This window comes from Pongo pygmaeus, chromosome 18 (genome assembly GCF_028885625.2).
Source record: "Pongo pygmaeus isolate AG05252 chromosome 18, NHGRI_mPonPyg2-v2.0_pri, whole genome shotgun sequence".
Taxonomy (NCBI): Eukaryota; Metazoa; Chordata; class Mammalia; order Primates; family Hominidae; genus Pongo; species Pongo pygmaeus.
The window spans coordinates 46,729,930-46,742,703 of record NC_072391.2 but is presented as its reverse complement, the minus strand read 5'-3'; the positions used below and the strand labels follow the sequence as shown (position 1 = coordinate 46,742,703).

Here is a 12,774-nt window from a genome sequence, read left to right as displayed (position 1 = left end):
CTGCCAAGTGCATGCTGACACCATTTCTTCTGTGCCCCCTGGGTGGCCAGGCACAGCTAATGAGGGAAGCTGGGCCTTCCTAGTCCTGGGAATCCTGTTGGCGCTGAAACACCTGAAGGGGCTGTGGAGTGTGGAACTGCAGCTGCCTGCGAAGGAAGACAATTAGGAGGGCTGCAGGTGGACCTCCCTTCTTTTATGTATTTACTTTTACTCCCCAATAAGACATCTCCTTCGAAAGGCTTGTCCCCTGGCGTTCCTGGCCTGATTCCCTAAGGGAAGTAGCCTCCCATCTAGGCTGCAAGCACAATTCCATTCCCATCACACCAGCTTTTTAAAGAGCCCACACACTTAAAAAGGACACTTTAAACATCTCGCCTCAAGCTGGCGTTGTCAGCTAGCTGTATTTTATCTCTGCGTTTGGGTTGTAAAACCCAGCAATTAAGAAAATCTCTGCTTCAGATTAATTGTAGCCTACGTTGGCTGAGAATGAGGCAGCGTGCTGTTTTGCTTGGGTTTCACAGCTTATGGGGCAGGGGGAGCTGGAGCATGTGGGGAAACTGAGTCCCCGACAGAGGAGTCCCCTAGATGCAGATGGCACAGGGGGCAAAAGTGGGCAGGACTAGAATGCAGCCCCAACTCTTCCTCTGCCTATTCCTTGGCACTAGGGTGGCTGCCTGCATCTAGCTGAGCCTGCCTGCTGGCAGAGTTGGGCAGGTAGGGACAGCTGCTGGTGACCCATGAAGTGGGAAAACCATGCCCCCCCATCCTTACAGGGCCACAGCCACGAGGGGGTCTGAGGCCTTGGGACCAACCTGCTGAGCTGGGACACGTGGTGCAGTCTGCTTCTTTTGCAAGGAGCCATATTTTTTTTCTGGCTTCCATCTGTGGGCATCTGCACTGATCTTTCACAGAGGCAGGTTGTCTGAGGGTTGGTGGCTGGGAGAACTCAACCAGTGGGTGACGCCTACTGTGTGCTGGGTGCCAAGCCAGGTGGCCACATCCCAGAGACCCATGTTGTCTGCTTTCCCCTTCCAATGTCACCAAACAGAACTGCCGGGCTGCAGCAGCTCCTGCCTGCACTCTGGGGCCCTGGAGGAAGCATCCAGCCCTGGTGTAAGCCTCCCTGACTTTGTCTTCTTGGCCTTTTTTCCTCTCTTCTCGTGGCGGGGCCACTGCCCTGATGCAAGGGAACAGACAGATGGGGCTTGCCCTTGGCGTCTCCTCCCCTTCCTATCTTGGTTACCCTCAGTAATCCCGTGTGTGGCAATGGCTTTCGACAGTTTACAAAGCATCTCCACAGCCTTCATTCCCCTCTGACCCTCACTGCAGCCCTGTGAAGTGAGCAGAGCCAAGGAGGGGAAACTGAGGCTTGGAGTAGAAGGGAGGCTTGTGTAGGGCCATCTGGCTCTGGAGTAGGGAAGCAGGAGCCCTGGCTAGGGCCCGGTTTCCCAGCCCAGCTGGGCTCTGTGTGGGGGGTGACCTGGACGGTGAGGGGGTACAGGGGGAGATACCACCAACTCTTTTTTCTTGTGGTTCTCTTCTGAATCCTGATGGTAAGAGAGTGAAGCTTTGGGCTTTCCAAGGGGTCTCTAGGTCCAACTCCTGCCTGGTGGGCCCAGATCCCATAAGGAAGAGGTTTGCATCCCACCTGGCCTGGCCATGTCCTCTGGGCTGCCCTGTCGGCTGCCTGCTGGGCTTAGCTTAAGAATGGCTGAGATGAATCTATGCTGGACGGGGGACAGTCCTGCTGCATCTGAAAGAAGGGTGCCCCATATCCCACTCATTGGGGATGGTGGCCTGGGCCTCTAGGGACGCCATGTAGGAGATGAGATGGATTGTTTTTTCTTTTCTTTTTTCTTTTTTTTTTTTTTTGAGACGGAGTTTTGCTCTTGTTGCCCAGGCTGGAGTGCAACGGTGCGATCTTGGCTCACCGCAACCTCCGCCTCCCGGGTTCAAGTGATTCTCCCACCTCAGCCTCCTGAGTAGCTGGGATTACAGGCGTGAGCCACCACACCCGGCTAATTTTATATTTTTAGTAGAAACAGGGTTTCTTCATGTTGGTCAGGCTGCTCTCGAACTCCTGACCTCAGGTGATCTGCCTGCCTCGGCCTCCCAAAATGCTGGGATTACAGACATGAGCTGCCGCGCATGGTCGACATGGATTTAAGACCATGCTGCACTCCCCCCTCCCCACTCCCTGTGCTTACCAAGGGTTACCATTGGGGAAGGGGGACCAGACACTGAGCTAGAAACTTCCCTTCAGTCCTCAAGTAAGGAAGGAGACATGCATTGTCACCATCTTCATTTTATAGTTGAAGTTTGCGGCTCAGAGAGGGGAGGTCACTTGCCCCAGGTCACACAGCATGTAGATGACAGAGCCAAGATTCAAACAGGAGCCCATGCACTCACCTCCCTGCCCACCCCTCCTTCCTCCTGGGGGCCTGGTGCTTACTGGGGGTGGGGCTGGGAGAGCCTGCAGGCTGTGGGTCTGCAGCATTAGTGGGTTAGCAGGAACGGTTTCCCCAGGTCCTACTCCCTGTACTGAGGCTGCATCAGGAGGCTCTGACCTTCCTGCCACCTTCCCTGTATCTTGGCTGACCTCCAGGCATACCAGGGGTCAGCTTGGGCCCTGCCAATCAAGCGGAAAACAGGATCCCTAAACAGGACCAGGACAGCTACCACTAGCCCAGTGGGACCTTCTGGATGGAGCCTGTGTCCAGGTTCTTTTTCTGAGCACTCCCTGGGGTCTCAACAATGCTGCTCACCTAATAGATCCCAGGAAGACCTGCCTGGGCAAGGGAAGGGCAAGGAAGGTAGGAGTCCCATCCTGGGAGGACTCAAGGTTTGCAGAGTCAGCCTCTGAGTTGTGGGAGCTTGAGCCTCCCACCCCTGCCATTTCGGGGCCTCAGTTTCTAAGTCTGTAATATGTTTTCCCATTTTACAGTAAGGCCTCTGTGTACAGGTTCTTTCCCACCTCCTGCTCAGCATGGGAGGCGGGTGGGGGGTAGGAGCTTGAGGACTTGGTGAACTCCTGCATGGAAAAGGGCCACACTCCTGGGTTTGGGTTGGGTGGTCTGAGGCTCTTGTAGTTCCCAGAGCCAGAAGCCAACTTCAGGCTCTCCTACCTGCTGGAGTCCTGCTAAAGAAAGTTTGCAGCTGGGAGAACAGGTTGCCTCCGGAAGGAAGGTGGAGTGGGCTTGGGCATTAGCATGCAGCTTGCAGCCACACAGACCTGTTTGTACGCTGCCTCTGCCAGCCCAGGCTCCTCACCTTCCTGAGCCTCATGCTTCTCTTCTTTATTATCATTATTATTTTTGAGACAGGGTCTCACTCTGTTGCCCAGGCTGGAGTGCAGTGGTGCAGTCATAGCTCACTGCAGCCTCAAGTTCCTGGGCTCAAGTGATCCCCCTGCCTTAGCCTCCCAAGTAACTGGGAATACAGGTGTGCACCACCACACCTGGCTAAATTATTTTTTAATTTTTTGTAAACATAGGGTCTTGCTATGCTGCCCAAGCTGGTCTTGAACTGCTGGGCTCAAGGGATCCTCCTGCCTCAGCCTCCCAAAGTGCTGGGATTATAGGCATGGGCCACTGTGCCTAGCCCTCGGTTTCGTTTTCTGTGACATGGAGATAACAATTGCTTTTACCCCAGGGTGTTGCTGTAAATACCAATAGAGCAGGTCTTCAGAAGATATGGTCTGACTCTGGGCCAGAAGTTTTCTGAAGGCTTCCCTCCATCCCAGTTGGTTCCTCTTTTTACCCTGTTTAATTTCTTGTATCCAGTTTTAAAATTCTCCCCTTCCTCACTCTGGGGATGAGGGTTGAATAAGAAATTGAAAGTCATCAAATGGCTAGCTCTTGTCTGGCTGTGCCCTGACCCGCTGTCTGATGGTCTTTTCTCGGGCCTCCATGCCCACACCTTTCAGTTGCCAGAGTGGCAAACACTGACCCAGTTTGTTCTGGACTAGGCATTTTACTGGCATCTCTAATGAAATCAGCACAACTGCCCCTTGGGATAGGGACGACTATTGTTTCTCATTTTTTGGATGAGAAAGGGGAGGCTCAGAGTTAGTAAGTGGTAGAGTTGGGATTTCAACCAGATCTGGCTGACTCCAGGCTTATTTCCCTGTGGGCTGAGCACCCAAGGAGGCTCTGGGCCTAAAGGCAGAGCTGCAGACTGGCCAGTTTAGAGGCCATGGGAAGGGAATTTGAGGTCGGTGTTGGTGATGGAGTCGGTGATGGGGCTGGCCTCCTTCCTCCCCACTGGGCCATGGGCTTGTGCTTACCCCTGGCATCATGCTTTCCCACTCTGCCCTTTTTTTCTGGGGTCCCAGCCCCCCTCCCCTGGCCTTTTGTTTCCCCTCCTCCATTGCCCTAATGATTTAGCCCAGGTGGCAAGTTGCATAGAGAAACTACTCCAGGGAAATAAGAGTCCTTACTACCAGCCTGGGCCTCAGGTGTGCACCCAGCGGCCCTCCCTGGGGGTCTGGTGAGCTGGGCCTCCCCCATCTCCAGCTGTTAGGCAGGAGCTTGAGGAGCTGTGTGTATTGTGTGCACATGTACTTGTGTGTGGTGTATATAACTCTGGGTATGTAACTGTGCATGCATGCATGTAACTGAGTATATATAACCATGCGTATGTAATGTGTTATACGTGACTGTGTGTATAGAACTGTGTGTCTGTGTAACTTTATGCGTGTGGAATAGGCAACCATGCATGTATGTAACTGTTCACTTATAACTACGTGTATGTAGCTGGTGTAATACGTGATCGTGTGTATAGAGCTGTGTGTGTTTGTGAATGTAACTGGCGTGTGTAGGTGGCTGCATGTCATAGGTGTGTTTACGCCTCTGTCTAAGGCAGGTGGGGAATGGGAAAGTATTAAAGGCGTGAGGCTTGGGAGCAGGGCCCCAGGAACATATGGTAGGGGCTAGAGTTACCTCCTCTGCTGGTTAAAACACTCTTTGTAGAACAGAGTTACACACATGTTTAGATAATTAGAACAAAAGCCAAAAGAACAATTCTGTTCAAAGGGACGAAGCTGGGAGGCGGGGGCCAGTCAGGATCTGGGGGGCCGCATTCAGTCTCCCCAGCTCTCCCCGGCCTTCGCTGCGTTTTGATCGCACTATTTAGCAAATCCCTTTGTTGTAGGATAAACTGACATTGGCCTGTGCATTTCTGCTGTGAAGTTTGCTGTGTTCCGGGGCCCACTCGGGACAGCCAGGCCATTAGGAGCTGATTAAATGAGCTAATTTTAATTTGTTCAGTGGTTACAGATGCAGAGACCTTTCCATGCCCTTTTCTTGAGGCTCTATTTATTTATTAATTTTCTTTTTTTCTGAAAAGAAAAAGACCTTCAGGTCTCCCTTCTGTCTTCCCATCCCCCCTTAAAAATAAACATATGAAAACATTTTTAACTAGAACTTCAGCTGGGAAAGACAAGGCTGGATGATGGCTTTGTGGGATTGGCCTCCAGAGGTGCTGATGGGGGGCTGCCCGAGTCTGTGAGCTGGGGTGGGGGGCGGCACTACCAGGGCTGGGCCACCCACTGTGGCTGAGAGTGAGGAGCGAAGGAGGCTCCATGAAACCTGTCAGAGACCTCAGTCTCACTTCCAAGCCTTTGCTCTTGCTGGTCCTGCTGCTTGGAGCTCATTTCTGCCCCTTGCTTCCTTCACTTGGTGAATTCTTCATCCTGCTGGTCTCCACAGAGAGCCTGCTTTTTCCAAGAGAGCTCTGGCACCCTTACTGCGCCCCTGTTCTCCCCCGAGGCCCCACACACTTCTCCTAGTAAACACAGAGGATCAAACGTTGTCCCTCTACCTAGGCTGCGAGTTCCACAGGCCAAGAGCTGCCACTGTGGCTCACCCTCCTACCTCACCACCTAAGTGCCTGCTGGGTTGTAGGCACATCAGAGACATCTTGTGAATAACTAAATGGGTGAATTAATGAATGAAAGGATGTGTGGGTGACATCTATATTTACTGAATGCCGCTACCCACCAAGCTCTTGATGGCAGGAACCTGGTGTCCCACCAATTTAGAAGTGCCACCCCTTGGGCCTCAATGCACCGTTGAGAGTTGAATTTCCAAATATGGCGGGAGTGGGGACTTCAGGCCTGCCTAGCCAGGCCAGTCCCCAGCCCCAGGCCCAGCTCTGCTGAGAACCTGACCAAGGCTGAGCAGAGGGAAGCCAAGGGAAGAAAATTGCTCAGTTAGTTGGCTTTTTACAGCACTTACAGGCAAGCAGGCCTTGGGAGTACAATGTGCCCACAATGAGGGGCCTTCAGAGCACAAAAGAGCAGGGATAGTGGGGTTGTAGCCGGGGGCCACCCCTGATCTCGCTCAAGCTGCCTGGCCCCTCCTAGCTCGTTCATTTTAACATCACCTTTCGCTCTGGTTGGGGCACCTTTCGGTGAGCAGCGGGGTTTTCCCTGGAGCTGTGCCCTGGCTGTGGCCCGGCCAGTTTCCAAGGCCTGGTTTTCATTTGCTGAGAGCTGCTTCCCGCAGACGGCTCCCCACCCACCCCACCCAGGGGCCTCCCAGGGGCCGTCCCCCCACCCTGTCCTGGCAGACAGGGGCAGTGTCCGAGAGAGACCCCTTGCTCCTTCTCTGTGGTCCTCCCTTTAACCCCAGCCTCAGCGCCAGGCCCTGGCATGGCGCCGGCCCTAGGCCCTCCTCCATCTCTGTAGAATCTCAGAGCTGGCAGGGGAGCCAGAACTCCCCGGTCGCCCCCGGGGCCTGGATCCCTCAACTGGGTCAACATCTGGCCGCGTGGCCTGAGCCCTGGGCCTCCTCTGTCCTCTCCCTCCCCATCTGTGCCTTTTCCCAGCCCCTTTTCTTCCCCAAGGCCCTTCCTCTCCCGCTAGCTGGGTCCTCCGCCAAGCGCCGCCGCGGGAGCAGCACACCCTCGGCCCATCCTTCTCCGCCGGCCCAGGCGGGCGGGTGGGGATGCGTCCCGTGGCTGAGATCACCAGTGGGCCGGTGGGAAGCGCCTCTCCAGCCCTCGCCTGCCCTGCCGCCGGGTGCTGGGAACCCGGGCTCAGGTTCTGGCCTCTTGGCATCGGCCAGTTTGCCCTGGGACGCCCTGGTGAGCAGGGGGAAAGGTAAGCGGAGGCACGGGACAGGCACGGGACAGTGATGAGGAGGTGACTGGGCTGGAAGGGGGAAGAATGAATAAAACAGGCTGGTGTTTGCGCCGGAACGCCGAGTCCCCTTAGAGGCTCCCGGCGCGTTGGGGAGCGGAATGTTTGCTCAGAGTGGAATGAAATCCAGAAGGAAGGAAACGTTTTTTTCTGGAATGAGAGAGGAAAAGTGGGCGGCCAGCTGCCAAGCAGGTGGTGGTGGCCAGGGTGTCAGACCTGGGTGGGGCCCTGCGGCATGGGGATGGGGAGGGCCCTGGGGTGCACCCTGACTCCTAGGTCTGGAGTCCTCCCTTGCGTCTCTCCTGTCCTTCCCGCTGTGCCCCACCCGTTGACCTCCTATCCCCTCTGTCTCTCGTGGGGAGGGCTGGCTTGCATCTGTGATGGTTTTTGCACCCAAGTACTTGCCTGCCTCTGGCTCCTGCCCTCTCCCGTGCCCTCCTGAAGCCTCATGTCTGTCCCACTTCCTGCACCACTGGCCGGGAGGGAGGCCACCAGAGTGCAGCTGCCGGGCCTGACTTTGCCACCTAAAAAGCCATCCCATCCCGGGCACTGGTCCCCTCTCCAGTCACAGGGGTGGCATGCCAAGGGGACATTGAGACCAGCCTCTGAAGTACTGAATGCCAGACTATGATTCCTGATGGATTCTGTAGGGCCTCGAGGGGGGCTGGGGGGCCTCGGTGGTAATCGGGTGTTTCTCGTGGCCAGCCACTTGTTCTCCTCAGGAAGAGGCTGGTGAGTTTCTTTCTGTTTATGTGGTAACCAGGCTACCGAGATGGCAAACTTAGGTTCTGCAATTACACAGCGTTTCAGAAGCAAATTGATAGGATAACGTGTTATTATTGGCTACTGGGTTAATAGCTATTTTGGCAGGAGTACCAATCCTGCGTGGTGTTGCTGGCGCGGGGTGTGAGAATGGTGCGATGGGGTGGAGAGGAATGGTGGGTGCGCATTGCATAGAGCTGCAGACTCGGGAGGACTCTGGGGGCCTCCTCTGCCAGCGCCTGCTTGGATAATGCTCAGTTCTGATTAGCTGTTGCCGAAACCAAGACCAGAGAGGTTGAGAGACCAGCATCAGATCACACAGTGAGTTGATGCTGGGGTTGGATTTTGGGTCCCTGTGGGGTTTTGGATGACAGCTTGTCCTGTGATCTTAGAAGGCAGGGCACATGCCTTCACACTGAGCCCCACGTGGGCATCTCAGAAAATGTGCCCTGAAAAGTTTGCATGCTCTGGCTTTGGGGTGCTTGCACCTGCTAGATCCCTGCCTGGGATCCTCTCTCTCCAGATTCTGCCTTGGCCTGCTGCCTTGTTTGCTTCTGGTGTCTGCTCAAGTGTCACCTTGTCACCTGTCCAGAGTGGCACCCCACCCTCCATCCTTTTCCTGCCCTGCATTTCTTCATAGCAACACATGATTTACTACAGACTGATTTATTCCTTCTTCAGCAGGAAGATTTAGTCTCCTCTCTTAGCATTGTAAGCTCACTGAGGGCAAGGACTTTGTTTCTTCTTACCCTATCCCCAGAGCCTCGAACAGGGCTGGCAGAGTAGGCACTTATTCATATTTATAGAAGGAATAAATGAATGTAAATTGCAATGTCATTTTAAAAAATGGCTGCCATATAGCAGGTGACTCGCTGTTTGTCCTTCCTCTTGGAGGATGGTTGGAGTCAGGGGGTCCTGTTATTCCTGTCCCTGAGAGGAGGTCAGAAGGCCCTCCTTTGGGGCTCATCAGGAGATCATTTCTTCTTGCAGACTAAGGGAGTTCAGAAGGGAGTGGATTCCCCTTCACTGGAAGGGACCAAACCTCTTTGTAGAAGGGATTTAAGGACTTTTTGGGGTGGACCAGAGCCCTTCAGGGGGACTGGCTTTCTTTATGACATAACGTTGGCAGGAATGACATAAGGAGGTGGTAAACTGGGGATGCCCGTGAGAAGGGTAACCTGGGAGTGGGGGTGGAGTTCCCCAAGGGTGGGGGTCTCACAGTGAACCATGGCTCTCTGCCCAGCGGTCTCTGTGTTTGCTGCCACCGGACTGGAAACCACACACAATGATCTGTTCATTGAGCATGTGCCATGTGCCAGGCGCTGGGCCAGTGTGCTTAACCTGCAGTATCTGATCTCATCCTCTGCACAACCCGAGGAGGCAGAAGGGATTCTGCCTGTTTTTCCTCTTGGTGAAGATTAGAGAGGTCCATTAACGTATCCTGGTTTACACCACTGGTCAGTGGTGGAGCTGAGATTTGAACGGAGGCTCTCTGACTCCAGAGCCTTCCTGGACATGATCCTGATGCCCCCGGAGTGCAGCCTCCATGGTGCAGGGCTTTGCTGGGTGTGCTCACTGCCCCAGGAATTGCAGCAGAGCCTGGCACAGAAGAGGCACTCCATAAATATTTCAACAGTGCAGTTGCTGGCTGATCGAGTGAGTGGATGTGAGGAGTTTCCCAAGATGAGTGGGAAGTGCTCACTTTTTACTGTTGGTCCACTGGACAGAGAGAGGGAAGCCCAGGCCGAGAAGGAGGTGACACCGACTCGTGCTTGGCTGGCCCGACTTCCTCCTGAAAAAATTACAAGGGCTCTGCTTGGCTGTGTGTTCCTTGTGGAGGGGTGCATTTGTTCACAGGTCCTGGTTAGGAAGTAAGGAAGTTTCTGGTGAGTTTTGGGGGTTCCCCCTGGTGGGGAAGACACACATGCCTGCAAGCATATACATGCATACTCACATACTCTTATTCTCTAGTGTGGTGTGTGAAGAAAGGCATCCACTTGAGGGTGTTTTCCCAGAAAAATATGGAGACCCCCCACCCCAAATCCCACTGTTGAGTCTGTATCTTTTTTTTTTTTTTTTTTTGAGATGAAGTCTCACTCTGTCGCCCAGGCTGGAGTGCAATGGTGCGATCTCGGCTTACTGCAACCTCCGCCTCACAGGTTCAAGCAATTCTTCTGCTTCAGCCTCCTGAGTAGCTGGGATTACAGGCACCCACCATCAACTCCAGCTAATTTTTGTACTTTTAGTAGAGAAAAGGTTTCACCATGTTGGCCAGGCTGGTCTCAAACGCCTAACCTCAGGTTGATCCACCCTCCTCGGCCTCCCAAAGTGCTGGGCTTATAGGTGTGGGTCACCGTGCCCGGCCTGAGTCTGTATCTTTAAGAGCATGGAATCTGAGCTTATTATCTTATTAAATCTATCCATTTGTTTGGCTCTGGTCTGAATAAGTAAGCTACCCGCCATCTCCCCACACCCCACCCCAGCTCTGTGTCTCCTTTGTTTTAATGCCACTTCTCTGGGATTCAGGCTGAGGCTGGGTAGCTGAGCTGTTCCTTCTGCCTCCGTCCATGCACCCTGACCCCCATACCCTTGCTGCTTCCCTGGCTCCAAGAGGCTCTTTCAAATAAAATCATAACAAATTCAGACCCAACTGAAGACTGGAGTAATTGCATTCTGCCATAATGAGAGGGGGCCCCAGGGACCTTGGTGATGTTGGACAGGCTCTGCTGGGGGCAGCCCCACTGGACCCAGGTGGTCAGGAGGGTGGTCAGGTCAGGCTCATTTACTCCCTGGCTTCCAGCTGGAGGCTCTGTCCCCAACTCCTAGGCCCCACCTTACAGGGGCCTCTTGATTGGCTCCTTGCTGCTTCTTTGTGATTAGACTAGTCATTCATTCATTCATTCGTTTTCTCATTTTCTCATTCTGAATTCATTCATACCATAGTTTTCAAGTGCCTCCTTTAGATGAAGGCCTGGACTTCAGTATTTCATCCATCCATCCATCCATCCATCCATCAATTTATTCATTTATTCATGCCACAGTTACCAAGAGCTTCCCGTAGGCCAGGTACCCTTTCATCTATTCATTCATTCATTCATTCATTCATTCATTCAGTCAGTCAGTCAGTCATCGAGCAGATAGTTATTGCCAAGCACCTTGTGGGGGCTCCCAGGGATCCAGGAATCCAGGGGCTTATCAGAATTGTCTCCAGGCAGTTCTAAGCCAGGAGTACCTGCGAGGAAACCTTAATCACATTCTTGGAAGAAAATAAAAAAGCATAAGGGAAGTGGTTGAGAGGTATATTGTGGGTGGAGGAGGAGGAAGGAAGGTACGGCTCCCTTTTGGCCCTGCACCCAACCCTGACGAGTGGCCTGACTAAAGTGTGCATCCATTGACTCATTTGGCAAATATTGAGGGCCTACTGTGTGCTGGGTGCTGGGAGGAGCTGGGGACCATCTGGGGACCGTGGAGCCGCCCGTGGCAGACTGTAGGCCCAGCACCACCCTCAGGGGTGCCGTCAGCCTGAGCTGGGCTGGGGGTGGCATCTCCCCTTCCCAGACCCCCCTATGAGGAGGGTACCAGTGCCTGCAGCGGTGGGCACATGAAGCCCCCCGTGTGCCATGTGCAGAATCCGGGGTGACTGATCGCTCTCCATCAGTTTCTTTCCCCTGCATTACATCTGTCCACCCAGCCTCCTCTTGAGGGTATGTGTGTCAGGGGTGTGTTTCCCATAAACCCCACATCTCAACGTTTCATATGGCTGATGAGTCAGGTGGCCGGATTCTCCTGGCTCTGCCGGACTCTGCCCTGGGGCAAGTCCCTCCCTCAGACCTCAAGGGCCTCAGTATCCCAGTATGTACCATGCACAATACATCTGTAAAATGGAGGGTCTAGTGAAAGGCTTATGTGTGGCTTAAATGCATTAAGTAAGTAAAACGGCCAAGCACAGTGGCTCACGCCTGCAATTCTGACACTTTGGGAGGCTGAGGCAGGAGGATTGGTTTAGCCCAGGAGTTTGAGATCAGCCTGGCAACATACATAGCGAGTCCTCATTTCTACAAAAAAATAAAAAAAATTAGCCAGGTGTGGTGGCACACCTGTAGTCCCAGCTACTTGGGACGCTGAGGTGGAAGGATCACATGAGCCTAGGAGGTTGAGGCCACAGTGAGCTATGATTGCGCCACTGCACTGCAGCCTGGGTGACAGAGTGGGACTCTATTTCAAATTTAAAAACCCAAACCGCCCCCCGCTAAGACAAGTAAAACATCAAAGACTAATATGAGGGAGTAAATAAATAATATAGATTTTAAGAAAGCCCAGCACGTAGGAAGTGTCTGGTGAGTGTGGCTGATATTCAGGTCTGTTTGTGAGCAGGGGCACACAATGAGGCACACAGATGAGGGCCTGGTTCCAGTGGGAGGAGGTGATGGCCACGCAGGCTGAGAAAGCAGGGACAGGAAGGGTGCTGGGGCGGGGCTTCCTAGGAAAGGGTCAGCAATGCTGGGAAAGGGTCAGCAATGCTGGGAAAGGGCGGGGGACCCACATGCCCCAGGCTTGATGCCTGGGACTTCAGTGGCCCTGCCCCACACTCGGGAATCCAGTCAGGGGAATGCCCTGCCACAGCTGCCTCCAGGGACCTGACGTGCTGGCCAAACGAACTGGAACTCCTCCTCCTCGCAGTGGTCCAGGGCCAGGTGGCTGCCTCTCTGCTGCTGCTGCCATATCCCAGAGCCTTCCCCAGGCCTGATGAGTTGTTTTCATCTCCTGCCCATCACGGGCAGGGCTGGGGCAGCCTTCAGCCATGAGGCTCAACAGCCCAGCCACAAAGTCCACGATGACAATTACTCTAGGGGGGGAAACATGAAAATCAG

General features: G+C 53.9%; 1 protein-coding gene across 7 annotated transcripts in view; it reads left to right on the top strand.

The window, feature by feature from the left end:
- ZNF423 (zinc finger protein 423) overlaps positions 1-12,774 on the top strand; it is a 367,959-nt gene that overhangs the window by 184,803 nt on the left and 170,382 nt on the right. Inside the window, exon 1 of one of the 7 annotated variants that reach the window (XM_054454369.2) lies at positions 6,870-7,102. The exons of the other annotated variants lie outside the window; for them this stretch is intronic. The gene's annotated coding sequence lies outside the window, so the exon portion shown is untranslated. Of the gene's footprint in view, positions 1-6,869; positions 7,103-12,774 lie in introns of those variants that run through there. 7 annotated transcript variants of the gene reach the window in all.